The sequence below is a fragment of the Poeciliopsis prolifica genome, unplaced genomic scaffold (assembly GCF_027474105.1).
Source record: "Poeciliopsis prolifica strain line A6 unplaced genomic scaffold, Auburn_PproV2 SCAFFOLD033, whole genome shotgun sequence".
Taxonomy (NCBI): domain Eukaryota; kingdom Metazoa; phylum Chordata; class Actinopteri; order Cyprinodontiformes; family Poeciliidae; genus Poeciliopsis; species Poeciliopsis prolifica.
Genome location: NW_026562408.1, coordinates 740,019 through 766,874, shown reverse-complemented (window position 1 = coordinate 766,874; position 26,856 = coordinate 740,019). Strand labels below are relative to the sequence as shown.

Here is a 26,856-nt window from a genome sequence, read left to right as displayed (position 1 = left end):
CCCTGGAGGGGTCACCCTGCAGGGGTCACCCTGGGTGGGTCACCCTGGAGGGGTCACCCTGGGTGGGTCACCCTGCAGGGGTCACCCTGGGTGGTCACCCTGGAGGGGTCACCCTGGGTGGGTCACCCTGCAGGGGTCACCCTGGGTGGGTCACCCTGGAGGGGTCACCCTGGGTGGGTCACCCTGGAGGGGTCACCATGGAGGGGTCACCTGGGCGGGTCACCCTGTAGGGGTCACCCTGGGCGGGTCACCCTGGAGGGGTCACCCTGTAGGGGTCACCCTGGGCGGGTCACCCTGTAGGGGTCACCCTGGAGGGGTCACCCTGGGTGGGTCACCCTGGAGGGGTCACCCTGGGTGGGTCACCCTGGAGGGGTCACCCTGTAGGGGTCACCCTGGGTGGGTCTCCCTGGGCGGGTCACCCTGGAGGGGTCACCCTGCAGGGGTCACCCTGGGTGGGTCACCCTGCAGGGGTCACCCTGGGTGGGTCACCCTGGAGGGGTCACCCTGGGTGGGTCACCCTGCAGGGTCACCCTGGGTGGGTCACCCTGGAGGGGTCACCCTGGGTGGGTCACCCTGCAGGGGTCACCCTGGGTGGGTCACCCTGGAGGGGTCACCCTGGTGGGTCACCCTGGAGGGGTCACCATGGAGGGGTCACCCTGGGCGGGTCACCCTGTAGGGGTCACCCTGGGCGGGTCACCTGGAGGGGTCACCCTGTAGGGGTCACCCTGGGCGGGTCACCCTGTAGGGGTCACCCTGGAGGGGTCACCCTGGGTGGGTCACCCTGGAGGGGTCACCCTGGGTGGGTCACCCTGGAGGGGTCACCCTGTAGGGGTCACCCTGGGTGGGTCTCCCTGGGCGGGTCACCCTGGAGGGGTCACCCTGGCGGGTCACCCTGGAGGGGTCACCCTGGGCGGGTCACCCTGGAGGGGTCACCCTGCAGGGGTCACCCTGGGCGGGTGACCCTGGAGGGGTCACCCTGGGTGGGTCACCCTGGAGGGGTCACCCTGGGTGGGTCACCCTGGAGGGGTCACCCTGGAGGGGTCACCCTGGGTGGGTCACCCTGGAGGGGTCACCCTGGGTGGGTCACCCTGGAGGGGTCACCATGGAGGGGTCACCCTGGGCGGGTCACCCTGTAGGGGTCACCCTGGGTGGGTCACCCTGCAGGGGTCACCCTGGGTGGGTCACCCTGGAGGGGTCACCCTGGGTGGGTCACCCTGTAGGGGTCACCCTGGGTGGGTCACCCTGCAGGGGTCACCCTGGGTGGGTCACCCTGGAGGGGTCACCATGGAGGGGTCACCCTGGGCGGGTCACCCTGTAGGGGTCACCCTGGGTGGGTCACCCTGCAGGGGTCTCCCTGGGTGGGTCACCCTGCAGGGGTCACCCTGTAGGGGTCACCCTGCAGGGGTCACCCTGGGTGGGTCACCCTGCAGGGGTCACCCTGGAGGGGTCACCCTGGAGGGGTCACCCTGGGCGGGTCACCCTGGGTGGGTCACCCTGGAGGGGTCACCCTGGGTGGGTCACCCTGGGCGGGTGACCCTGGAGGGGTCACCCTGGAGGGGTCACCCTGGAGGGGTCACCCTGGGTGGGTCACCCTGGAGGGGTCACCCTGGGCGGGTCACCCTGGGTGGGTCACCCTGGGTGGGTCACCCTGGGCGGGTCACCCTGCAGGGGTCACCCTGGGCGGGTCACCCTGGGGGGGTCACCCTGGAGGGGTCACCCTGGCGGGTCACCCTGGGCGGGTCACCCTGGGTGGGTCACCCTGGAGGGGTCACCCTGGGCGGGTCACCCTGGGCGGGTCACCCTGGGCGGGTCACCCTGCAGGGGTCACCCTGGGCGGGTCACCCTGTAGGGGTCACCCTGGGCGGGTCACCCTGGGTGGGTCACCCTGGGCGGGTCACCCTGGAGGGGTCACCCTGGGTGGGTCACCCTGGAGGGGTCACCCTGGGCGGGTCACCCTGGGTGGGTCACCCTGGGCGGGTCACCCTGGAGGGGTCACCCTGGGCGGGTCACCCTGCAGGGGTCACCCTGGGCGGGTCACCCTGTAGGGGTCACCCTGCAGGGGTCACCCTGGGCGGGTCTCCAGTCCGTTGCTGTACATTTTACACTTGCTGTATTTAAACAAATGTAATGGATGGGTGACTAATAACACCATAATAACAATAAATTATAATTATAATGCAAACTAAAGAAAAGTTTAGTGTTTGTAACTTTTTAGGATATTTTCTGTGGCAAATTTAAATCTTCTTAAATGTTAAAAATGTTGGATGGCCAAATTTGTGCCGTTCTTGAATTGCCACACAAAATGAATCCAAAGGCCACTAAAGGCCCCGGGCCTCACTTTGGACACCCAAACGTCTGATCTTTTGCTAACAGCTAAAATGTTTGTACAATGTTGGTGCAGAATGAGTATTTTTGTCATCCAGGGCTGAAGACACAGCAGCTAATGTGTAAATGAGGCTCTGCTTGGAGAATCAAACGCTGACAGACAGAAAAAGCAGATTTGATGAGCGTTGAGCTTCACTTGAACCTGGAATGATCTGGTTCCCCAGGCTCCTACTTTCCTGCTAAATCTACCTTAAACTGAGTAGATCAGCTAAATCCTTAACCTGAGCCCGTCTTCTGTCTCCCTGCAGAGAAAATCCAGAAAGCAGAAAAGAGGAAGCAGAATGGAGTGAAGAACAAGAGGAAAGAGAGAAGGAAGCATGGCACCGGCAAGAAGAAGGAGAGGTGGAAGTCTGAGAGCGGCTCCCTGCTGAGAGAGCTAGGTACGGCGAGTGGATGGATTTACTCTGCCTTGCTTTTACTACTTTATTATTTCTGCTTGATTAAAATATTTCGACATATTTTAAAGCTGTGGAGCAAAAACTGTCCGAGCCGAGTGACTTCAGAATAACTTCAGAATAACTTCAGCTGCTTTCCAGAGAGCGAGTGGGAAATAAGACGATGGTCCAACTGTGACGCAGTGAAAATGTTCAGTTCATTTGTCATAAATTTACATCAAACCCAAATGAGTTTGATTGTTTCTGACAGGAGCATCAATTAAAAACCATAAGATTTTGACCTGATTCACACCAGACCCGCTGTGACCCGCTTCGGGTAGAACCGGGTCGACCCGACTAAAGGAGGAAAATCATCTTTAATAATCATAAATACTATAAATTCAGATCTGCACTAAATGTTAAATCCTAACTGCAAAACTCTGCTTGGTTTTATGCATCGAGTCGCAGAAAACCAAGCAGATTATATTTAAAATCTCCTTAAATATATTTATTGCCACACTTTATATATTTTCTTGACCAAGGTTTACTTACACACACACACACCTACACACACACACACACACACTTCCTTTAATGCAAGGCTCCAAACGTTACAGTAGAACATGATTACAACAGATTGATGAGCCAGAGGAATTGATCAGCAGGTGTATCAGATCACCTGAATGAGATGATTAATGATGGAACGTCTGCAGGTTTTATAACTCATCTGTTCGAGTTCTTGACTCTTTCTCACCGGTCCGGTTTTTAGACAAAACTTTACACGATGCTGAAACTCGATGCTGAGAGAGAAACTAAAGGTCAAGGTGCAAAATATGAACCAAAGCTGGATTTAAAATGTTGTGCAGGATGTTTGTCGTCGGCGCTGCTGGTGGTAGAAAACGTCTGGATGAAACGCAGTCAGTCTGTCTCCTCTGCAGCGGAGCGTTTGTTTCCGTCAGTAAACTCCATCTGCTTTTGCTTCATCTCCATTTCTACTCGTCCCTGTTTGTCTCCCGTATCTGTCCATCTGGCTCTGGTATGAAACCCCATCTTTCTGTTTATCTTGCTTCTTTTTCTTCCACCTGACCGCAAAGGGGAGAAGAACTGCAACTTGACACGCTATGCATGCTGGGATACCATCACAAAAATTGCGTTTCCATGACAAATAAGCCGGAGTTTGTGTTTGGTTTGCTGCTGTTGTTTTAGCAGCGTCGTTTTACGAGTCCGACTCGCCGTCCATTATTATCAGTGTTATATATAGTGAGCTGCTGTCAGTGTGTGTGTGTGTAAGTGTGTGTGTGTGTGTGTGTGTGTGTGTGTGTGTGTGTGTGTAGGTGTGTGTGTGTGTGTGTGTGTAGGTGTGTGTGTGTGTGTGTGTGTAGGTGTGTTTAGGTGTCTGTGTCTGTGTGTGTGTGGGTGTGTGTGTAGGGTGTGTGTGGGTGTGTGTGTGTGTGTGTGTGTGTGTGTGTGTGTGTGTGTGTGTGTGTGTGTCTGTGTGTGTGTGTGTGTGTGTGTGTGTGTTAGCTAAACTCTAACCACCTCCTGCTGTCAGATTATTACAGACGTTTTCTCTCCTCTGGTGTTTGGTATTTCGGAGACGCTGCAGGTTTACAGCGAGAACTTTAGATAAAAAGGAAAACAACAAGAAAAACTATGAAATGCAGCCAAGCAACTGATCCTGACACGAGTATCATTTTGGGTCCTCTGCTCTTTGACGTGTATTTTATAAGTTTTAATGGCTGGTTCCATTTCTAGCACTAATATTTAAGAACTAATAATTGCTAACGATGAGTGAGGAGAAGCCACTTCTGTATCTCTGTTTGTCTCCTTCAGGTTTGCTGAAGTCGTTTCCGTTAGAGAGCTCTCTGTTCGACAGCTGGCTGGCCAAGTCGGTGCAGATCACCGCCGACGACATGCTGAGCCAGTGGGCTCTGGGCGCCCAGCACCGCGACCGCAGCAGCAGCCTGCTGTCCGACCAGGTGGGGACGCGTCACGGCTTCTTGTGGTGATGAACGGGACGGAGATCATCTCTGCAGTTTATAAAAAACATCTTCATAGAATGTGGTGTTACCAATTTATTTTGTAATCTTTACAATCTGTTGAGCATGAAATCATCAATGATTAATTATTGGTAAATCCAGTGTCACTGTGTGAAACAGAAATCCCAGGAAGTATCATAAAAAACTCAAAAAGTTTCAATGATCAGAAAACAAAATTGGTTGGAATTATTGATGAATGAAGTCGATATATACATGATGAGTATAGGTGGTGCTGGATATATGAATTTCATTAGAGGTTTAGATTTGGGCTGAAACTTTTCATCAATATTATGACAACAAGATTATATTTCTTGATTAGAAGTTATTTCTAAGTTAGTTTTGTCTTATTCCAAGTGAATTTTATTTACTAGACACTAAACAAAAATTTAGTGTCTAGTAAATAAGACACTAAATTGGTTTGCTGCTGTTGTTTTTAGCAACAGCAGCAAACCAATTTTTCACTGTTTGCTGGAAACTTTCAGACCTGGCAACCCGGCTGACAACAAGGAGATCCTGTAATATTTCTGGAGTCGATGAGTTGCAGCAATTTCCCTCTTGATCAACTTTAAATATGGTTCTGCTGACCCGTTTCCTCCTCTTCCTCCTCCTCCTCTTCCTCCTCCCCCTCCTCTTCCTCCTCCTCTTCCTCTTCCTCCTCCTCTTCCTCCTCTTCCTCATCCTCTTCCTCCTCCTCTTCCTCCTCTTCCTCATCCTCTTCCTCATCCTCCTCCTCTTCCTCCTCTTCCTCATCCTCTCCTCCTCTTCCTCCTCTTCCTCATCCTCTTCCTCCTCCTCATCCTCCTCTTCCTCCTCCTCTTCCTCCTCATCCTCTTCCTCCTCCTCATCCTCCTCCTCTTCCTCCTCCTCATCCTCTTCCTCCTCCTCTTCCTCCTCATCCTCCTCCTCTTCCTCCTCTTCCTCCTCTTCCTCCTCCTCATCCTCTTCCTCCTCCTCTTCCTCTCCTCTTCCTCTCCTCTTCCTCCTCCTCCCCTTCCTCCTCCTCTTCCTTTCCTCCTCTTCCTCTCCTCTTCCTCCTCCTCCTCCTCTTCCTCCTCTTCCTCTCCTCTTCCTCCTCTTCCTCCTCCTCTCTCTTTCCTCCTCTTCCTCTCCTCCTCTTCCTCCTCCTCCTCTTCCTTTCCTCCTCTTCCTCCTCTTCCTCCTCTTCCTCCTCCCCTTCCTCCTCCTCTTCCTCCTCTTCCTCCTCCTCTTCCTCCTCCTCCTCATTTTCCTCCTCCTCTTCCTCCTCCTCCTCTTCCTCCTCTTCCTCCTCCTCTTCCTCTCCTCCTCTTCCTCCTCCTCTTCTTCCTCCTCCTCTTCCTCTCCTCTTCCTCCTCCTCTTCCTCTCCTCTTCCTCCTCCTCTTCCTCTCCTCTTCCTCCTCCTCCTCTTCTCTCCTCTTCCTCCTCCTCTTCCTCCTCTTCCTCCTCCTACTCTTCCTCCTCCTCCTCCTACTTCTCTCCTCCTACTCTTCCTCCTCCTCTTCCTCCTCCTCCTCTTCCTCTTCTCTTCCTCCTCCTCTTCCTCCTCCTCTTCCTCCTCCTACTCTTCCTCCTCCTACTCTTCCTCCTCCTCCTCCTACTCTTCCTCCTCCTCCTCTTCCTCTCCTCTTCCTCCTCCTCTTCCTCCTCTTCTCTTCCTCCTCCTCTTCCTCTCTCTTCCTCCTCCTCTTCCTCCTCTTCCTCCTCTTCCTCTTCTCTTCCTCCTCCTCCTCCTCTTCCTCCTCCTACTCTTCCTCCTCCTCCTCTTCCTCCTCTTCCTCTCCTCTTCCTCCTCCTCTTCCTCCTCTTCTCTTCCTCCTCCTCTTCCTCTCCTCTTCCTCCTCCTCTTCCTCCTCTTCCTCCTCCTCTTCCTCTTCTCTTCTCCTCCTCTTCCTGCTCCTCTTCCTCCTCCTCCTCCTCTTCCTCCTCCTACTCTTCCTCCTCCTACTCTTCTCCTCCTCCTCTTCCTCCTCCTCCTTCCCTCCTCCTCCTCCTCCTCTTCCTCCTCCTCCTCCTCCCCTTCCTCCTCCTCCTCCTCCTCTTCCTCCTCTTCTCTTCCTCCTCCTCTTCTCTCCTCTTCCTCCTCCTCTTCCTCCTCTTCCTCCTCCTCTTCCTCTTCTCTTCCTCCTCTTCCTGCTCCTCTTCCTCCTCCTCCTCCTCTTCCTCCTCCTACTCTTCCTCCTCCTACTCTTCCTCCTCCTCCTCTTCCTCCTCCTCCTCTTCCTCCTCCTCCTCCTCCTCCTCTTCCTCCTCTTCCTCTTCTCTTCCTGCTCCTCTTCCTCCTCCTCCTCTTCCTCCTCCTACTCTTCCTCCTCCTACTCTTCCTCCTCCTCCTCTTCCTCCTCCCTCCTCTTCCTCCTCCTCTCCTCCTCCTTCCTCCTCCTCTTCCTCCTCTTCCTCCTCCCCTTCCTCCTCCTCCTCCTCCTCCTCCAGCTCCTGCAGGGTGAGGAAAGCCTCCTGAACCTCATGATGGAGAACTCTATGCAGTCGGCGTGGAAAACGCCTCAGCTGGGCCGGAAACCCAGAGGAAGCAGCAAGCCTCGTTCTCGAAGGCCGAGCGGCGCCAGCGCCCAGCGGGTGTTCGGATCGGTCGCGTCCGGCGGCCCGTCCGCAGCCAAGGGCTTCTGGGAAAAATCCGGCCGCCGAGGGGAGAAGTCCAGAAGCTCGTCCAAGGCGGGTCGCCACCAACAGACCAGGAGCTGCGACCGAACGGCGACCCGCAGCCGCCCATCTCCAAGATGGATTCCTGCCACATCTCGGAGGAGCGCGGCCGCTGGGACAGCGTCCACATGGCGACCGGTTTCACGGCGAGCGCTTCCCCTTTGCCGGCCTCCGGCCCGGGAGCCGCGGCGCCTGACGCCGGGGTCGTCCTGCGGGGGTCGCGGCCCCGCCCGACCCGGCAGGGTAAAGCGAGGTCGAGGGTCGAGGAACTGGACTCCACGGACCTGCCGTTCACAGGGAAAGGCGCGTCGCTGCTGGACGCCGCCGCCGAGACTGATGGGTACTTCTCCGACGGAGAGAGCGATTTGGAAACGCGGTCCGGAGGACGAAAGCTCCGGCTGCCACAGCTGCATCCTGCCAGCGAGGATCTGCTGAGGAGGAGCGTCCTGGCGTCCTAAACAAAGTAACGGGGACAGAGCAGCCTTGTCAAAGCAAACCCGTGGTGTGGAGCAGCGCTGCAGCTCTGACTGCCGCCTGGTTTCTGAATGTAGCTGTATGCCGACCGTACAGTAAAGCTTCTCCACTGGACTGCAGCTCTTACTATAGGAAACTAAACTTTGGTCTTTTGTATATTTCTAGCTCATGGGGTTGTGGCCTGGTGTCTGAGGTTTGCGTCAGACTTGGGAACAAACACTTCGGGGCATTACTCCTCTTCTTACTCACGCTGGTTCCAGGCTATGCTTTAAGGTCCGAGCTGCACCCAACGACTTTTCCTCAAACATTCAGATGATTTCATAGCAGAGCTGACATGAATGTGTGCAGAGCGCGGCACAGGACAGCATGTTGTCAGCCTTGAAAAGCACAAGATCCAGAGAGTGGAGTGTCATGGAGGCACTTTAAAACTAAAGCTGATTCAGGGCTGTGGTCGATTTCAGACGCTGATTTTCTCATGTTTCATCCCTTAAAAGCAGAAATTTACAGACTAAAGGTTGACCCCCAACCCGCCGCTGTGTCACATCTGCACTCATCACAGTAGTACGGTATAAATCAGGGGTGTCCAAAGTGCGGCCTGGGGGCCATTTGTGGCCCTTGGATTGATTTTGTGTGGCCCTGCCTGCAAGTATTAAATGTGGCCATTGAATACTTTTTGTTATTTTTATCATCTTAAACATCTTATGTTACTTGTTCAGCATGTTTTTAATCAAAAACAGACTTTGGTGGATTCACCCGTTTCATAAAGCAAAGATATGAAACAAAGTGTTTAGTTTTGTTACTGAGAATAAAGTAAAAACATTTCATATGTTTAGAAAATAATTCCAAAAAGTTAGATAACGTTTACTTTAATATTGTGCGAGGGTTTGGCCCCTCGGTGCAGAACCTTTGGACCCCCTGGTATCAGATCCAATCTTTCTCCGTCGCTGTCAGATTTTTACCCCAAATATCCACAAGAATATCAGCAGAGAAATGTTGTGCCTTGCGTCACTTCCTGTGGCCTCCCCACAAAACAATCAGTGAGTGAATCAATCAGCCTCTCAATCCAAATTTGAAACAATCGAAGCGAAATAAAATCCCGACAGACTGGTTGCCACTGGGTGTCTTCACCATAACGATTGAATAGTGCCTAAACAAACATGCAGCGTTTGCCATTTTTGTAACCGATGCATCTGCAGCACTTTGCAAAGCAGAGCCACAGAGCTGCCGACTGTTACGAGTCGCCCCTGAACGCATCACGGCAGCAGAGCCTTTCAAAACAAGAGCTTGGCCAAGTTCCAGCTTTCAGGAGTCCATGTTTGATCTGCTGGGATAGAAACAGCTTTTCTCCTTCAGCTCTGAGCCCATCTCACTCTGGTGGTTTATAATTCAGCAAAGAAAATCTACATTATGTGAATCACAGTCTATAATTTCTGCAGCAGCCTTGAAAAGCAGCTCAAACTACTAATTTACATGAATATTTCAGTTCTGTTTGTGAGAAAAAGTTTGTAGTAATGTTAGAAAACAAAGAAATACTGAAGAAGCTTCAACATAGTCCTCACCCAAACGTTGAGATTTCTAAGCCTAGAAATATAGTTCAATCTAAAATACTAAAACTTTGTTAACCCAAAGGAAACCAAAACCAATTGGGAAGAGATAAATCCATCATTAGTGCAGACCAGCTCCAAAACTACCTGAAGCTTTTCTCACTTTAAACATTAAATCTACCTGAATTTAATGTAAGCAGAAACCTTTAATATCTACGTTCCTCTTTGTTTCCATTCCACCCAGGAGGTTGAGTGATGCGCCTGGATTGGTTGCTTTGTAAACGTCAGCCAATAGCGTGTCACAACAATTAATTTTGATGCTTTATTAAAACTATTTTTCAAACATTTCACTGATTCAGAAGGTAAATTACAGTGGATCCCAAACTATTCAGGGAGTTTTCTGCAAATTATTTGCAGGAACTTCATCGATGTGTAGAGAATAAAACAATGTTTAAGCTTCTGAAGCTACTTTTTTATGAGGATCATTTTTAAATTCCCATGTTTTTGGCTGCTATGAAAAATATCAGATCAATTGTTTCGTCCAGGTCGTTGTGTCTCTATGCATTTAGCCATGTTTGTGTATTTAGTGGATTATGACACCAGCGCGGCGTTCTGATCAAACCAGACTTGACCAAGCTTCTGCAGCAAACGGCTCTCCTGCAAAAACCCTAAACTATCACAGATAAAGCACGAATAAGCGTCCCGCACTCCTGACACACACCCACAAACCCAGCGCCGCCTCGTTTTGTTCCCAAACCCAGCGCCGCCTCGTTTTACTGCAGACTCACTCAGCTTACCCTACAGGTGTATTTTCTACTCAAGAAGCTGTTTGTGGTATTCTCAGGGGTTAAAGAAAAACTTTTAAAAAGAATTAATACCAGACTTAAAAATAAAAGAACCATGTCTGTAAAGTTATATATAACACACACATATATCTGTGAAAGGTGAGGTGTGTTTAGAAAGTTTGCTTGGCTACAGTTTGATTTCCACTACTACTGAGCAAGTGTCTTCTGTAAGTGTGAGCTTCGGCCGGTTCAACGGCTCTGACTTCAGCGTCAGGATGAAGGCCGTCCTGATCAACACAAATCAATCAGATGGATTGATTGGAGCGCGCTGCTTGAGCCGGCCTGACACACAGCCTTGGAGCCGAGATCTGCCTGCTCTGTTTCAGTTCTCTGTATTTTCTGTAGACACATCCTGACTGGTGTTTAGGAACGACCAAAGATCAGATCTGTGTATGAAGGCAGCATACACACACACACACACACACACACACACACACACACACACACACACACACACACACACACACACACACACACACACACACACACACACACACACACACACACACACACAAACAAACACACACACACACACACACACCCCACACACACCCACACACACACAAACACAAACAAACACACACACAAACAAACACACACAAATAAACACACATACACCTACACACACCCACACACCCACACACATACCCACACACACACACACAAACAAACACACACACACACACACACACAACACACAAACAAACACACACAAACAAACACACATACACCTACACACACCCACACACCCACACACATACCCACACACACACACACACAAACAAACACACACACACACACACACACACACACACACATACCCACACACACATACACACACACACCCACACACACACAAACACAAACAAACACACACACAAACAAACACACACAAATAAACACACACACACCTACACACCCACACACACACACACCCACACACACACACACTCTGGACTGCGGCGTACAGAGACTTTGGTGACGTGTTGGAGGGTTTTGGTCTAACAGGGTCGCACAGCAACAGATGAATAGTTTTCTATGGTTCTGACTTCCTCAGAGAGAAACGCAGAGTTTATGACAAGCGATGGCACTGTGTCCTTTTCGTCTTCAGGGGATTTACACGGCTGTTGTGAAAATGTATCTTTCCTCAGTGTGTGACTCGGCGCCGTGGCCTGGAGGAAGTTGGACTTTTGCTGCGTCTCGGACGCGGCGACGCGTCTGCAGTGACGACGCTCCTCCAGCCTCACGCGTCACTCAGACATATTAATGTAATCTTGGTTTCAGTATTCAGAGTAGCCTGATGTTATAGACAGTGGTTTTAGGTGAGGCCTGTGCGCCTCCACATGTAGTAGCAGATGCTGAGGCTGCACAGCATGCGGCACAAATCAAAGCTGAAATCAATCAGCACATATTTTAACCCCTTGCTGTTCAGCCTCAGCAGCCAAACCTGGTTTGTTATTCTGTATTTACATTGTGGCTTCAACGCCTCTCCTTCCGCTTCATAGATGCTGTAGACTGGATTCTTTATTATTTTTCACTAGCATTCATGTGTGGTATGCTGGTGCGGCCGCTGGCTGAGGTCTTTCAGTTTTGCAACTCTGACAGCAGAAATGCACCTTTTCTACATCTGTGGGTTATTGCTGTGAAGTGTTGGTGCATTAGAACAAGAATCAGTAAAGCAAACAAGAATTTGGGATAAATCCACATTAAAATGTGCCTGTCGCTTTAAATTAGAGTCAGTTTATCACAACAGCTGACTCAGTATTATAGTCGCTGTTGTATTTTGCAATTTCAATATTTGACACATTTATAAAGCAAAGATTTGATTTATGGGGTGAAATAAGAGTAAAAAAGAATAGAGCTGCAACTGATGCTTATTTTAATAATTAGCAATTTGGCACATTAGAAATGCATTAATAAGCAATTCAATTCCTTTTATTCAATAATCAATAACATCTAGAGGATGTTTCTTTAGAGGAACATCTTTACTCCAGTAAATCTGAACCGTTTTGATCGGAAATGCTCAATTTTTATATTATTTTACAGTTTTGTCTTAATTACAGCTCTGACTGTTAACTGAGGGAACAAGTAATGATGACTGAATGAGTTTATTTCAATAATTGATGAATCTTTTCAGCCCTATTTTTGGCCAAATTCTCCCTAAAATACTGAAATAAAATAAAGTTCTGGCTCTGACCCACATGACAGCAGGTCAGAAAGCAACATGGACGCTGAAGCGTCTCTGGGGAAACGATGGGCTTAAAGGCCTGTTGCTGTTCCTGCTGTTCATTAACATGTTGCAAACTCAAGAAGAGACGTCTGTCCAAGAGACGTCTGTCCAAGAGACGTCTGTCCACCGGTTGCTTTCTTCCAAACCTGAGAGAAATAACTGCACCATGTGACCCACCTGCATACCACTGGACTCTTAACAATATTCACAGTTACAATAATGTATTATACTCTTCAATTAATAGCTACATTTTCATACTCAGTGTTTTTGAAAAGCCTTTGCAGACGTTTTGTTCGGTTGGTAATGCATAGTTGTATCAAATGAGAAAGCTGACTCATTATCTGCTTCCACTGGTTTTACTGGCGCTTTGCTCTCCTTTCCAGTTAAAAACTTTAAAATCTCAACAGCTGTGCAGATCAGAACTTGGTCCTAAAACAGCTGCAGTGGAGGAACAGACAGGAGCCACAAAGTGGATTTTAATTACAGTCGACTCGATAGGAAACCTGAAATGTTTTTATAACTAAATGCTCTTATCTTCTTTAACTGCTTTTTCTTAAATGTGATGCATTTAATGCTTAGGCAGCTTTTTCTGTTATAAGTTAGATTTATTTGCAAATCACGAAAAAGTGGAAAATTACTCAATAAAATGAAAATTTCATGAGTAAAGATATTTACGGTTATTTCAGCAGGAATTGTTTCATTTTCCTACTGAAATAAAAGGTTAAATGTGATTTTTAAAGAGAGAGAAAGAGTAAATACCACATATTTGACATTTGTGTTTGGAAATAATTTAAGCACTGAGGTGATCAGCTGCCTCACAGTTTAATTTAAATAATGGAGAATCCATTTGTAGTGAAGATGCACCAAAAACATAGAGGTTGTATTTTTACATCCCACAGAAAAGTGAATTACCAAGATTATGAATCAAAGTGTATACGCTCACATTTTTATCATCTTTCTTTGATTTAAAATCTACATTCTTAGTTTGGTGCATTTAAAAATCTGATGTTTTCATCCAACAGAAATTAGTCTGAGCCAAAAGACAATTAGCCTTAAAATGATTTGCTTCAAACTGTAGATGATCAGATGGATGGAACCAGATGGACTAAACAATTATTTAAAGTGTGGTTTTTCCTACTATCTTTAAACAAACTGTTTTCTCTCCATTGCAGCTTTTTACACTAAACCTCTGATCTGCACAATCAGAGCACCTTACTGCATCGTTTTCCTTCCCATCACCAGCAAACCAGCGTTTCCGCCTCTCAGCCCTCCATCCTGCTCTCTTCCCTCCATCCTGCTCTCTTCCCTCCATCCTGCTCTCTTCCTCCATCTGCTCTCCCTCCATCCTGCTCTCCCTCCATCTGCTCTCCCTCCATCCTGCTCTCTTCCCTCCATCCTGCTCTCTTCCTCCATCCTGCTCTCTTCCTCCATCCTGCTCTCTCCCTCCATCCTGCTCTCTTCCCTCCATCCTGCTCTCTTCCTCCATCCTGCTCTCTTCCTCCATCCTGCTCTCCCTCCATCCTGCTCTCTTCCATCCTGCTCTCTCCCTCCATCCTGCTCTCCCTCCATCCTGCTCTCCCTCCATCCTGCTCTCCCTCCATCCTGCTCTCTCCCTCCATCCTGCTCTCCTCCTCCTGCTCTCTTCCCTCCATCCTGCTCTCTTCCTCCATGCTGCTCTACCAGCCATCAGCTTTTCACGTTCCTTTAGGAACATATTTTTCCCACAAAAATCCAGAATAAATGTGAACATCAGTAGCTTTAAGGACAGATGCTGACAGTGGCAGACGGGTTGAAGGAGGTGAAACGTTTCCGCTCTGCTTCATTTTCACTCAGACATGTGGAGGAAGCCAGAAAAACAGAACAAGTTGTTCTCTCTGCGTTGTGTTTGCAGCCTTTCCACAGTCAGGTTAGCACACGGCTAATATATACAGCAACACACATGCAGCTTTTTAAGCTTTCTCTGCTCTCACTGATGCTCCTCGTTTGCAAACAATCAAGTCAAGCAAGCACTAAAGGAACAGGAAACATGCATTTCATAACTTGCTGGTTATGAGAGGGACGTCAAACTCACTTTTATTTTTGGCCGTATTGAGATTATAATGTCTGCTTCTGGGAAAATATTGATAAAACCCATCAACAAACCTCTGAAATATGAATAAACTGCCACTCTGCACTCAGTGTGTGAAGTTAAATACTGAATTCATATGAAAACTAGAGAAGATGATGATGATGATGATGCCCACTGGGAAAAATCATTTGGGTTTTAATCTTCTGAGCTCAAAAGTCAGAATCTGAGAAAAATTTAAATTTTCACGTTTTTCCAGAATTTTCATTTTTTCTCAGAATTATAATTATTAATCTTGGAAGACTAAGTCAGAATTTTTTTTCTGTGGCCCTAATTATCCTCTGTTGAAAACTATTGGACTGATGAAATACTATTCAGCAAACAACAGTTAGTTTCTGGGTTCTGGTCACATGTCCATCTGGGCCACATAAAGCTTACAGCGGCCATATTTGGCCCCTGGGCCTTGAGTTTGACACTTGGATTATAAGAGCCATTAATCTGAAAAAATTAAAGAGTCAAACTGAAACTGGGGCTGATATTGATTTCAGATCATCACCTTAATGTTCTGACATGTTACGCCGAGAACCTGGAGAAAAATGACAGATATGGTGGATCTGGGTTATGCAACTTATCTGATACTTAAAGGAGAAATATCATGCAAAATTCATATTAAATGCAAAGTGGAATAACCTGTTCAGAGAACAAAATATTTCACACCACCTTAGACATAAAAGTTGTGTTTTATTGCAATGCAAAACCATTTGGTGGCCTTGGTTTGAGTAGAACTCGAGTTTCCCTGCAACAGACAGTGAGTTTAATGAAACCGGTGCATAATACTGAAGGTGTAAATTCATACTGAAAACAATATTTGTAATGCAAGAAAGCTCCTTCATTGATACTTCTTGCAATTTATGGCTTTTCTTCATTTCCTTCAGGATTATTTAATCCATTTCCAAAATATATGTAGCAATAAAACAGGTTATTTTCCAGTTTCTCTCCTGCTCCCATTCACAAAAAGTTCAACATCGATGCATTAAATGAATTATGACAATCATTTTATTTATTGTACTAACATTAAAAATGAAATTTACCATGGGGGCACAAGGGAGAGTCCATTTTGTTTCCTGAAATGTGTTTTGCATAAAAGTAAAACTGGACCAGACACATTGCTGTCAGTATTTTATTTCCAGCTTTATTTTGCTGGTTCCTTCTTGGCGTCTCCTTGCAGAGCAGAAACTTTGACTCATTAATCACACAAAACTCTCTCTCCTTCACCATAAATTCAGTTTCTCCCTCAGGTTTAAAACTTGATGAAACAACAATTTTGATAAATTTTGCCTTGCAAAATTCTTTCAAGGACTTTTGAATTTTCTGCTGAAGCGTTTGCTGCAGTTGCTGCAGTTGCTGCAGTTGCTGCAGTCGGATCTATTGATCATTTATTCTGCTGCAAAACTCCGAGGGTTCTCAAAAGAGTCCTTTTGCGCCTCTTGAGTCCAAATCATTGAGTGAAAGCAGAGTTGGACCGGACCAGACTGACCCGGACCGGACTGACCCCAAACTGGACCGGACCGCCTCCTCCTGCTGTCGCATTTGTCCTTATGAAGCTGTTGTCGTTCTGCTGTCCTCCGTTTCTCCTCCATTTCTCCTCCGTTTCTCCTTCATTTCTCCTCCGTTTCTCCTCCATTTCTCCTCCGTTTCTCCTCCATTTCTCCTCCATTTCTCCTCCGTTTCTCCTCCATTTCTCCTCCGTTTCTCCTCCATTTCTCCTCCGTTTCTCCTCCATTTCTCCTCCGTTTCTCCTCCATTTCTCCTCCATTTCTCCTCGTTTCTCCTCCATTTCTCCTCCGTTTCTCCTCCGTTTCTCCTCCATTTCTCCTCCATTTCTCCTCCGTTTCTCCCCATCGGTTCTTCATACAATAATATGAATGTTGCAGGAGTTGATCCTTCTGTGTTCTTTGTTTCAAAGAATGTTGTGCCATTTGTGAATAGCAAAGAGAACTATTGAACATATATGAAAAAGAAGAGCTATTTTAAATTATTTTTGGCTTTTTTTGCTATATTTATTTTATTGTATTAGAATCTTATTTGTAGGAGGGAAACAAAAAAAATCAAAAAACTGTTTTTCATTAGTGCAAAAAACCTATTTTCTTCCTTTTGTACAATTTCAATGTTTTAAGCAAGACTTTAAAAAGCAATATGATGATGATGATGATGTTCCTGTGACTGTAACTGCATGCTGTTTGTGTTGCCTTAATAATGGCTGCATCCCACTTTGTCCAACCCTTCTGCTGTCCTTTCCTCAACAATCAACCCGACCTCCAGAAGGGTTTCCAGTCCCATCTGATCCAGTCCAGACCAGTCCAATCCAGTCCAGTGCAGTCAATAAAGCAGTGCTTTCTGTGTACAAAGCTCTCTGCCTCTCTTTTCATCGCACTCATTCCTCACATTCAACATTTATTATATTCTAAATTAGTTCTGCAGCACTGATCAAAACTAATGCACCAAATTTTATGTTGTGATTTATTTGTATTGATTTTTGGGGGCAGAAAAAGTTTTGCAACATTCGGTTCTCATGACTGACAAAGTGAAACGTGTCCAGATCCAGTTGGTAGGATTAAACTGTAAATACTGAAGTCTGTTATCTAACCGAGAGCAGAAATCATTAAATGAAATGATCTTTGCTCCAAGCTCAGTTCAATAACTGAACTTAAAGTAGAAAGAAATATATTTAAGCAGTATGCTCAGGACTGTCACTTTTCCATAGATTAGCTCAGTTTTTATTTATGAGACAATCAGTTACTAAACTCAGTTTGTGTTTCAGAAATCTGCAGTTGAAACGAAGCTGGAGGATTTGGATCCCGACTGAAACCAAAAAACAATGAAAGTTTCCATTCCACACTGAAAGTGTCGATAATGAAAAGATGAGGCCATCAAAATCAGAATATGCAAAACTATCAGACATTAAACAGGAATGACAAACTTTCTTTGTTCTTCAATTAAAACTCTCCTGATCACCACAGCTGCTGCTGAAACAAAGAATCTCACTAAAGGTTCATTCTTACCCTGGACGTTCAATCATAATTTACCTCATTAATCAGATTTTCAGCTGCTGTTGAAACTCCAACGTCAGCTGAAAGTTTTTCTCGCAGTTATTTGGGGTGAAAACAGTGAAAATCACTGAGGCAGAACAAGATGCACTATTTTAGTTCCAGTCATAAAACAAACTTTTCTTCTTCAAAAGCCGTTCACAGATTCAGTTTTCTAGATTAGTTCAAATTATGCAACGATTTGTTCATTTGTGTGTGTGTGTGCGTGTATATATATATAATATATATATATATATACAATATATATATATATATGTATATATATATATATATATATATATATATATATACATATATATATAATATATATATATATATATATATATATATATATATATATATATATATATATATATATATATTATATATACGAGCAATAGAGGCCCAGATCTACCACACCAGACAAGACCAACGGTGTAGGTTGTGCAAGGAGGCCCCTGAGACAGTCCAGCACATCACAGCAGGGTGCAAGATACTGGCAGGGAAAGCGTACATGGAGAGACATAACCAAGTGGCGGCATAGTGTACAGAAACATCTGTGCAGAATATGGACTGGAAACCCCAAGATCAAAGTGGGAAACACCCCCAAAGGTGTGGAGAACACCAGAGCTAAGATCCTGTGGGACTTCAGATCCAGACAGGACAAAATGGTAATGGCGAACCAACCAGACATTGTCGTAGTGGTAAACATCAGAGGAAAGCCGTTGTGGTAGATTGTAGCAATACCAAGTGATTGCAACATCAGGAAAAAGGAGAAACTGGAGAAATACAGGGCCTCAGGGAAGAACTGGAGAGGGCTGGAAGGGAAGACCACAGTGGTGCCTGTGGTCATCGGGGCCCTCGGGGCAGTAACCCCAAACTGGAGCAGTGGCTACACAGATCCCAGGAACAACATCAGACATCTCAGTCCAGAAATGTGCAGCAGTCCTTGGTACAGCCAAGATACTGCAGGACCCTCAAGCTCCCAGGCTCTGTAGAGGACCATATATAGATCTATGTATATAGATCTATATATATAGATCTATATATCCTCTGGTAGAGGACCCGAGTTCAGAGGATAAGAACCACCCGCGGTGGGTGAGTAGGGAATTTTTATATATATATATATATATATATATATATATATATACACATTTGTGTGTGCATTATTTTTACCCAAAAACATTTGCCTGCCTTTCTTTTAATAAGGCAAATGTGCAAACCCTTTTTAATTTTGGGGGATACAAATTTATACTCATTCTTACAAAATCTCTCAATCCTTTATTTTAATTATTGCATGATAAGTTTATTGTTGAACAGGTAAAATTAGATTTCAAATTGTTGACTTCAAATGCAATTATTCATGTTCATTTTATAGTATTTTTGATTTCTTGTTTTAAGACTAGATATCTTTTCACTGACGATGTTTTTCCATAACATATAATTACCCAGTAATACTTTTACATTTTCCTGTCTACTTCCTGCCCCCACCCGCCCTCATCTAACCCCGCCCTCCTCTAACCCCGCCCTCACCTCGCCCCGCCCTCATCTAACCCCGCCCTCACCTCGCCCCGCCTGCCGGTGGACCGCTCGCTCGCCTCATTTTAATTTATCATGTGATTAATTGATTATTGCCTGTACGTTTCTGTGGCGGCTTGATGGACATCAAAGTTGATTAAAAAAAGCTCCTTTCCAATTATTCTGGACTTGCTGCTTTGAGTTATTTCCTCCAGTTTTGTCTTTCAGATCATCTTCGGCTCTGTGAAACCAAGACAAACACTTTCTGACACTTGTCTCATCAATTTCTAAATGAAGTCACTGGGAATAAAAATGTCAGCTTAACTGATAAATAATATTTAGCTGAATGTTCGCCTCTTTATCCAGCAGCTCCCAGTGGTCCCAGTGATCCCAGTGGATTTCTCTGCTGTTGTGCCGTTTCAGTCAATCAGGCTCAGATTTTAATGCTGCAGGGAAACGGAGTCAGTCAAAAACAAATCTGCTGGCTTTGAGTTAATGAATTATTCTTTTTAAAAAACAACTCGCTGCTGCTTCAAATATTAGACAAAAGATTCTGCAAATGTGGCAGATAAAGATGACTAACATCAGCAAACTGTGGGTGAAAAACACAATGATGTTTGTTTTGAGCATAAACTAAATTAGCGGTTACCTGAAGCTGCCTGTGAAGATGTGAGGTTTAGTCACGGCTCCCTGAGCAGCTGCAGCTTCATCACAGCCTTGAATATCATTTTAAACAAAACAGCAAAGAGTTTAAATAGGAGAAAAATGGAAGTGAGGAAGCAGCTGCATGAATCTGTGCAGGTGATGCAACCGTCTCTGGTTTCACTCCAGCTTGTTTCCATGTCTGAGGGATTCACACCGAATCGCTCGACCCCTGAGGATGACCTCACACTGAGAGGTGAAAGGTCATTGGACACAACAATTAAACAGAAAATAATGTTTCATTGGACCAATCAATCATCGCTTTATTTTGTAGCTGAATGCTCTAAATACTCATGTTCAGTCATGCACTTCCCAATATTTTAGCATTTTTACAAAATGATGGTTTTATAAAAATCTCTTTAGACTAAAACTTATTCAGCCGTTTCTCCCGGGATGAAAATAACCACCATTATAGCCATCGGTTCTTCTGACGGCTAATCCCATAAAAGATTGGCAGTCATACAATTTTACAAATACATTATGCAAATAAACAACTTCAATAAGAAAAAAACATTTTATTTTTATAGTTTTTATTATAAACAGTTTGGGCTTATTTTCTGTTCAGCATCTTTTCAGATCAGATGTTTTCATTAATCCAGACTCTACATGAAACATTAATATACAGAGTTGATCAAATAAAATCCTCATATTAGGATGAGCATTAATCACATTTTGTTACTCTGAGCATCAAACAAAATGTTTGTTTTACTTTGTTTTTCTTCAGAAAAACCAATACATTTCTAATATAAAACACTAATATTTTGATCATTTACCTTTTTTAAATGATGGCAGTAAAGTCAGGTGCCTTCCTGTGCTGCCCCCTGGTGGTGAGATGTTTCTTCACTTCATCCAGAGGAATCAGAAAATGTTCCTTCAGACTAAAATGTGAGATGATATCATGCAGTTTTAGATGATAAACATTGCATTAACATTTTTTAAGTTCTCTCAAATCTGATGCTGTTGCACAAGTTACACCAAATAACAGAGCTGGAGTAAAAACTTATCTTGAAATGAAAGTAGATTTATTTAATTTAAAGTAGCCAAATATGAAGTTTTATTTCTCTGAGATCTCTTATTCTGGGGACATTGTCACAAGGTTTAAGCCGAACAGCTTTTTTTAAAATCTTCCTAATTCCAGATTCTCTGAATCTTAAAATAACTCAACACTTTGAAAAACTTGCCACTAATGTCTTCCCCCTTTCCTGTCAACCAACAACCATAAAAACCCTGCAGGGGAAATAAACAGTTTATATCGGGTAATACTGCAGTTAACACATTTCAAGTCAAAATTTTGTTTATTTCTTTAGAAATTGGACTTAAAATTAGAATTCAAATTTCCAGCAATTCTGAGGTTAAAATCTAAATTCTAAGGAAAAATGCATTTCTAAAGTCAGAAGCAGAGTAGCATGCATATATAGTTATGCTTTTCTCACTATATTTGCATAATTTACTGTCCATCTTGAAAATTTTTTTCATCTTATTTACAGTCTGTAATAAACTTAAACACAATGCCAGGTTTCAATATAAACAGAAACTTTAAGATGCACTCGAGTTTCAACGATCAGTTGAGAGAAGAAGGTTAAACAGAAATGAAGGCAGTGGCAGGCTTGAGATGCACAGCAAGATCCGATTCTCAGGAGGATTTAATCGAGGCCAAATTTGCTCTTATCTGAGAGCAGATCTGGTTCCTCTGAGCTGACGAAGCAAAGTGACAAACCAAATATTTCCTGTTTTGTTTATGAAGCTGAGCTGCCTTTCTGCTTCAGAGAACCGTTTGTTCGGTTTTCACAAACAACTGATTTGGTTTTATTCTTTCTGAAAACACAAAGTTATGAGTGATTAAAAGAATACAGAAAAAACTAAATAGAAAAGCCCCTTTAATGCCAGCTCAGGCAGAGTTGGGTATTAACTAGTTATATTTATTACATTTACTTGGGTAACTTTTTAAATATGTATGTTTAGCAGCATTTTTACTATGCTGTACTTTTTACTTTTACAAATTATAAAGTATTTTTCCTCTTATTTGAGTAAAATTTCTGGATTTTCTTCCCACTGAATGAAAAACAAACATGTTTTAACCAGAAATCGAACTCACACCTGCAGCTTCTGTTAAACTTCAACTTTTCATTGAAAGAAACTGATTTGGCAACATTTTATTTGGCTTGATTTTGTTATTTATATAAAAATTGTCATTTCGTTCCTTAAATTTATTCACTAAACTTTCCATCTGATGTAATTTTCAAATATTAAATGATTGATAATTTGATCAGTCACTTAGGACTTGAGTCAACCTTTTACCAAATACTTTTTCACTCAAGTCACTTTTCTTCAGTAATACTGAATTAGTTCAACTAATATTTTTGGATGCCCTCCCCTCTGTCTCCAGGTTTTTGGGGAGAAATTAAATCTAACGCTGCAAGGGTTGAGATTTCCACTGAGCTGCTGTGTCCAGCAGAGGGCGCTGTAGGGCTGGTTTCATGGAGGCCAGGTCGCTCCATGAAACAAACGAGTTTTTATGTGCAAAGTTCATAATCACTGGATTATGGACATTATGTTGAGCATGAACTTTGCACTCCGTTTAGTTTGTTGGGCTGGAGAGACATTTAAGAGTCAACTACTCTTGAAATGATGCATTTAGTAAATCTTAAGAAAAAAAAAGATATTACATAACTAACATTTAGCACTGCACGCTCAGGGGAGGGTTAACCTGAATTATCAGGAAGAATTTTGTCCAGTTTGAGTAACTATTATAATTAAAAAACCAACCTGGTAACGGTCCATATACCCAGACCACAGCAGAATCAGCCTTATTTGTACTAAAGAGGATTTACGTCATCTCTATGGAAAATGATATAAACATGTTCTGAGCACCACCTAGTGGCAGAGTTGAGCACTGCACATGCCAACAGCATTACACAACATTGTTATGCAATTTCAGTTTAAACCAGCTCAGTTAGAAATAAACTGAAAATGTATAAATTAACCAGGATGCTTTAGTTTCTTCTAAATGTAGCACTAACAGATGTTTTCACCAATTTCAGAGTTTCAAATCTACGTTTTCTAAAAGAGCAACAGAAATACCAGTCCAACCAGATCATGGTTTTCATTCATTAGTGATTTATTTAATATTTAGAGAAATCAACTAAAGTGAAACAGGGAATGAGTCCAGACTCATGGAGCAGCTGCACTGGCCTTCAGCGGCCCGCTGTGCGTTTAGGTTACAAAATGTTCAGTTACAAAAAGTCGGAGGAGCAGAAATAACAGCATGAAGCCAACAGCAGCCGAAGGAACGCCACCGTCTGTCCATAACCCAGCCAGTTCAATGCGCTACGAAGCTAACAAGTGAATAAAAATCCCCATTTAAAATATACCAAGATAAGCCTGGTGGGGACAAATGAAGCCTGGTGGCCCACCAGGCTGGTGAAACGCTGGAGAAAACCCGACTTCATTCTACACCACGAGTTCGAAGCAGGAACACAGGAGCAACATGTCGCAGACGGTTCCTAGGATCTCTGGGATCCCTCCACCACAATGAGGCGGCAACATGAAGCCAGAAACAGTTTAACTGATCTGGGAGATGGCCTGAAGGTGGCGCTGGTGTTAGAACAGAGATGCTAAAGAAAGACCTGACAATATTAACTGGTGGAAATGGCCTTCAGCTTGGTTTCAGGTTCCTTTCATTACAGACTGACATAAGAATTAAAAAGTTTTATTACATTTGGGGTCAAACAGGACAATGAGTAATAGCACAATGCAAAAATACTTTGATCACAAAGGGAAGTTAAATGCATAACCAGTTTATACCAATGATCGTATTGGTACCAACCATTTCCTCTCCAGCCGCTCCACCTGGTCTGGTTCTGATTGGCTGCTTCCTTCCTGGAGAAGGACACCAGCCGGCATGATGCTGCCATCACCGAGCCGGTCTCCTTCTCCTGCTGTTAACTCTTTACTCCATGAATGTAGAAAGTTCTCCTGACCAGCTGACCTGTTGTGTCTCGGCACCGTCTCCTCGGCTCCGTCTCCTCGGCTCCTTCTCCTCGACTCCGTCTCCTCGGCTCCGTCTCCTCGGCTCCTTCTCCTCGGCTCCTTCTCCTCGCCTCCTTCTCCTCGGCTCCGTCTCCTCGGCTCCGTCTCCTCGGCTCCGTCTCCTCGGCTCCGTCTCCTCGGCTCCGTCTCCTCGGCTCCGTCTCCTCGGCTTCGTCTCCTCGGCTCCTTCTCCTCGGCTCCTTCTCCTCGCCTCCTTCTCCTCGGCTCCGTCTCCTCGGGTCCTTCTCCTCGCCTCCTTCTCCTCGGCTCCGTCTCCTCGGCTCCTTCTCCTCGGCTCCTTCTCCTCGCCTCCTTCTCCTCGGCTCCGTCTCCTCGGCTCCGTCTCCTCGGCTCCGTCTCCTCGGCTCCGTCTCCTCGGCTCCGTCTCCTCGGCTTCGTCTCCTCGGCTCCTTCTCCTCGGCTCCTTCTCCTCGCCTCCTTCTCCTCGGCTCCGTCTCCTCGGGTCCTTCTCCTCGCCTCCTTCTCCTCGGCTCCGTCTCCTCGGCTCCGTCTCCTCGGCTCCGTCTCCTCGGCTCCTTCTCTTCGGCTCCTTCTCCTCGGCTCCTTCTCCTCGGCTTCGTCTCCTCGGCTCCTTCTCCTCGGCTCCTTCTCCTCGGCTCCGTCTCCTCGGCTCCTTCTCCTCGGCTCCTTCTCCTCGGCTCCGTCTCCTCGGCTCCTTCTCCTCGGCTCCTTCTCCTCGCCTCCTTCTCCTCGGCTCCTTCTCCTCGGCTCCTTCTCCTCGGCTCCGTCTCCTCGGCTCCTTCTCCTCGGCTCCGTCTCCTCGGCTCCTTCTCCTCGGCTCCTTCTCCTCGGCTCCGTCTCCTCGGCTCCGTCTCCTCGGCTCTTCTCCTCGGCTCCGTCTCCTCGGCTCCTTCTCCTCGGCTCCTTCTCCTCGGCTCCGTCTCCTCGGCTCCTTCTCCTCGGCTCCTTCTCCTCGGCTCCGTCTCCTCAGCTCCTTCTCCTCGGCTCCTTCTCTGCGGTCATTTCAAATGGCTGCTGGTTCTGAGCCCGGTTCTGGTTCTGCTGGAGGTTTTTCCTGTTAGAGGAGAGTTCTTCCTCTCCACTGTGGCTACATGCATGCTCCGTATGAGGAATTGATGTAATTCCATAAGCTACATGCTCATGACTCAACATGAGCATGTAGCTGTAGCCCCCTGCTGGTCAGGAGGAGTGAACGCTGTAAGTAATGCCTTCATGCAGTCTGCTGTTGTGGCAGACTTGCCAATTTTCTTTGAAATCGTCCACTGACCTCAAAGTCTTGAGGATTGTTTACAGGAAGTAGCAAACCACATTTCACACTGTTCAGAGTCCAGTGCCATTGTGAAAACCTGAAAAAGAGGGTGGATTAAACAGTTGACATTACCTCTGTGACCTCTGACCTCCAGCAGATCTCTCCATTGATTACAGTTGTCCAGAAGAAATGAAATCGCATGAGGCCACGCGTTTGACGCCAAGACAAGCAGTTGTCACGTTTAAGTTGTTGGACGTAAATGAAATTTGTTTGAGTTAAATTATTAAAGTATGAACCCTCTTTCTGAAATACTTAATTAGGTTTTAAATTAAATTTTAAATGCAAACAAAAAATAATGGTATGTGTATTGAAATGTGGAAGACCTAATTTTCCACCCAGACATCCAGTTTTCATCTAAAAGACAAATAGCTGATGCAGCTGTGTTATATGGCCACATTGACTCACCACCAATAATGTATTGGTATGGTATCAAGGAGTATTATGGTGATATTTACTGGACTGAACTCAGTGACTTCCTGCAGCCTCTATACTGTATTCGCCAGTACTTTGGCAGCCATCTTTCTTTTACGGCAAAACCGATTTTCAACCATGAACTTCAGATTCCAACATGCCAATTACACCTGAACCTCCACAGGTCAACATGACCACAAGGTTAAACAGCAGAATCCTTCCCAGGCATCAGGCCTGGCGTTGGCCTTCAACAGCGTTAGCATCAGCAGCTAGCATCAAACCCACAGCAGCTCCGACTCTGAGATGTCTTCTGGACCCGCCATCGGGCAGCTGCTTGACTTAACAAACCTTTGACGGGTCGGGCGGATCCCAGGGGCCGCATGAAGCGATCCTGACTGTCAGGCCCCTCTCCGGCTCCAGGGGTCCCTCTCCGGCTCCAGGGGTCCCTCTCCGGCTCCTGGGGTCACCCAGGTCGGCTTGCTCTTCCTCTGCTGTCCTGTTCAGCCACAAAGACGACTGCTGTAACTTAACCAGGAACAAAACAAAACCCTCAAATAAGGAGTCCAAAGAAGAACTTACCGAGTAACATGGCGCTGCTCCCAACATGGCGCTCCTCCCAACATGGCGCTGCTCCCAACATGGCGCTCCTCCCAACATGGCGCTCCTCCCAACATGGCGCTGCCCAACATGGCGCTCCTCCCAACATGGCGCTCCTCCCAACATGGCGCTGCTCCCAACATGGCGCTCCTCCCAACATGGCGCTGCTCCCAACATGGCGCTCCTCCCAACATGGCGCTGCTCCCAACATGGCGCTCCTCCCAACATGGCGCTGCTCCCAACATGGCGCTGCTCCGCCGCCTCCTCGCCGACCGTCAGCAGGTGAGTTAAGGCTCATTGGGCCCCGGGGACCGCGGGCTCATTGCAGGTGGATTCAGCAGTTTGGAGAGATTTAGTCTGAGCATCAGAAACGATGCGTTGTCTCAGAGGACAGAAAGCTCGTTTTTACATCCGGGTTCCAGAGTTCATGAATGCCGCGCCGCTTCTGTCTTTCAAACAATTAACGTGGAAGCTGCGCATGCGCATCACGCTCATAAATGACAAACATGGACATGACAATTTCCAGTAAAACTTGCCAACTGCAAAATCCAGTGCGCATCTCAAACCGTAATAAAGCCAGTGGAAATAGCACTATGTTTACTCCCAACATACTTGTAGAATCATTTAG

The 26,856-nt window shown here is 45.9% G+C and overlaps 1 pseudogene; it reads left to right on the top strand.

The window, feature by feature from the left end:
• LOC129373375 (protein Jade-1-like) overlaps positions 1 to 9,051 on the top strand; it is a 103,753-nt pseudogene extending 94,702 nt beyond the window's left edge.
• Positions 9,052 to 26,856: the final 17,805 nt, after the last annotated feature.